We start from the raw sequence: 3248 nt of genomic DNA, 5'->3' as shown, positions 1-3248 counted from the left end.
TGGACTTCTACACATGGTGCGTGACTACCATTCGGAATTCACAGAGAGAACGTAGGTTCGAATCTCGGTGAAACATCAAAATTAAGAAAAACATTTTTCTAATAGCGGTCGCCCCTCGGGAGGCAATGGCAAACCTCCGAGTGTATTTCTGCCATGAAAAAGCTCCTCATAAAAAATATCTGCCGTTCGAAGTCGGCTTGAAACTGTAGGTCCCTCCATTTGTGGAACAAAATCAAGACGCACACCACAAATAGGAGGAGGAGCTCGGCCAAACACCCAAAAAGGGTGTAAGCGCCACTTATATATATATGTACATATATATATATGAACGTACATACAAAAGTATATTCTGCACTTGTTTACGAAATATTCCTATTTCACTAATATCCGTTCACATAAAAACCGCTGACGATATGTCTAGGTGATTTCCTAAGAAAAGGCTTTCAAGTTAGTTTAAATTATAATTATAAATTTTAAAAGGTCAGTTCGTAATAAACCACAGAATAATAAAGAACACTTCAGGCAATTTGCCTGAAGTATTTAAAAAAAACTAAAATAATAATAATTAGTTTAATTTGTGTAAGTATTTTAAAAAGTTGTTTAGAAGTATGCAATATTTATATCTTATATTTTTCAATTTATGTTTCAGATCTTGGTATGATAGATGCATATGCTGCGGAAAGCGATGAAATATTGAAGTCAACCAGCAGTGGACTTGAGCTATTGTCCATGCAGTGAAGCAAGAAAACAGTACCGGTTATGGATTTCACTAGTCCCGATACGTTTGAATAGAACGCAAGTTCTTTGGTGTACGGCAGCTTCAATTGGGGGTTACATTACAAATGGATCACTTTGCCAAGAGGCACTTTGAAGGAAGTTGAACATTTTAAATGAAATTAACTAATTTCATGTACGTATTTGCGAACAAATCCACTTTTAATTTATAAATCATCAAACAGTTTTCCCCTACAGGTAAACCAATTTATATACATACATATACCTATATGTGTTCTCCTTATAGCCACGTATCTATGTTATATCATTATAACGTTAGCTTTGTGTAGTACACAACGCAGAGAACGTAAATTCATAGAGAAGGCTCAGGAATGAATGAGCCGGTTAAATGTCAAATGCTAACAAAACGCGGCTAAGAAATTTTTGTTATTTCATCATGGCCTTGGAAAAGTTTACATAAGAGAGTTAACATAGCGGAGCGTAGTCAACAGAATTAAATATAGCGTTTGCATTGAAATGTAAAATGCCATGATTTGGTGTTAGGCAAAATAAAATAACAGCAGACTTGTACATTTTTCTTCATGCTTATTTGTTCGGCATTTTGCATGCGCACATAGATTATTTCTTGTGAGATGAATAAATTAATTCTAAGTACATATATGCAAGCATGATGTGAAATTTTAACTATCAAATTAACTAAATTGTATTGATATTAAGTGTATTATCAAAATTATTTCAAAATATCGACATCATCATCGACATTCATTTACATCAAGGGTTAGTGTTCAACAATATGTTGTACTTTTTAAATTATTATGTATATTCATATATGTAGATACAACAAAGTGTTGAATACATGTAACATCTACCATCCATATTTATGTGGGCAGGAAAAAATTTTGACCTGCCTCATAACACAGCGCATATATAAAGTTAACAAATAAATATAGCAAATAAACAAACATATTCCTAATATATGCAAATAAAACTCATCTAAGCCGTATGCATTTACATATATGTATGTATGCATATGTGAATACATATGTTGGGACAATGTATGTACGGAGATGTTTCTGTTCTAAGCAAAACAATGCATATTCGCTTATACATATGTATGTACATATAACCGTATACACTCACTCTATGCCTCCAAATGCGTTTGTTTCTGAAACTAAATTTCTAAGCCTAGCGACTACAAGAACAAAATGCATCCATAGGCGCAGCTGTAACATGGCCGTTTATTTACCCGCGATGGCGCTGAACAGTTTCAAATATTAAAAATCATAACAAAAACAAATTCATTGTTAAGTTCGAGCTGATAATTTACGAGCAAAGTAAAGAGTTTTCCAATAAGAGTGGTTATTTTGATAAAAGATAAGTGGTTTCAATGCTTGTGTGGCACGTAGCGCCGTCTTGTTTAAAATAAACGTTGTTTTCAGATCAATACCATCCAATTCCGGCCATAAAAAATCGTTAATTTTCTCTCGATTTTCTCAATTCATCTCTCACTCAAGATGATTTTTCGATGGCATTCCGGATCATTTTCATGCATTTCAACGACCCAATCAACAGACTCTACGTTGTTGATGATCGGCCGGCTTGAGTTCTTGTGTTAACTTGACTTTATAGAATTAGAACCTAAATCTTTATTCAAAATACGGTGTAATGACGCTTGTGGAATGCCTGATTGCAAAAAAACGAGGAGGAATGGTCAAACTTGGGTTTTCTTCAACACTTTCGGCTACAACAGCAATATTTTCGGCTGTTCTTGAGCAACGTGCACGGGTTTTATTCTTCACATCACTAACTTGTCCCAACAACTCGAATTTTTTCATCAATTTCTGTATTTCGGTCCGACAAGGTGCTTCACGATGACCCAAAAATGTTCGAGTTTTACGAACCGTCTCTGCCAAATTTTCATAAGTTTTATAGTGAATTTTAATAATTTTAGTACGTTGTTTAAGCGTGTATCGTTCCATTCTTATTAATGGCGTAGTTTCTACTTGTCAAATATCACACAATTACAGCTTCAAAAGTGACATCTACCGAAATAGCGGGCTATTAAAAATAACACCTGTTATTGAAAAACCCTTTACTTTCATTAATATTGGGTAGTCGAAAAAGTCTTTTCGTAATATATTTCGTCAATAGATGTCGTTGGAGTCATCTATATCCAGTGCTACCAATCACATTGTGTCATATCATAAGGTGTTAGAAAGGTGACATTTTAAGCTTCATTTAACCAAAAAAAAATTAAATTCGGAGAAGTTGAAAAAAAGTTATAGCTGTTCAAAAATGAGTGAAAATAATGAAGAAATTCGCTATATTTTCTAATTTTTGCATAAAAAAGGGAAGAATGCCACGCAAGCCACCAATGAAATTTGTGAAGTTTACGGAGACAATGCTGTATCAGTTCGTTTAGCACATCAATGGTTCGCTCGCTTCCGTTCTGGAAATCTCGATGTGAAAGATGCACCTCGCTCCGGTCGACCTATCGTTGAAAAAGTCGATGA

The 3248-nt window shown here is 34.4% G+C and overlaps 1 long non-coding RNA gene across 1 annotated transcript; it reads left to right on the top strand.

Annotated features, from left to right (window-relative positions):
* Positions 1-503: 503 nt before the first annotated feature.
* Positions 504-1294, top strand: LOC128869160 (uncharacterized). The gene is made up of 3 exons (XR_008455211.1): positions 504-579; positions 650-910; positions 973-1294. It is a non-coding gene; the product is annotated as an uncharacterized LOC128869160 (long non-coding RNA).
* The last annotated feature ends 1954 nt before the right edge of the window (positions 1295-3248 follow it).

This window comes from Anastrepha ludens, chromosome X, assembly GCF_028408465.1.
Source record: "Anastrepha ludens isolate Willacy chromosome X, idAnaLude1.1, whole genome shotgun sequence".
Taxonomy (NCBI): Eukaryota; Metazoa; Arthropoda; class Insecta; order Diptera; family Tephritidae; genus Anastrepha; species Anastrepha ludens.
This window is presented reverse-complemented; position numbering and strand designations above follow the sequence as displayed.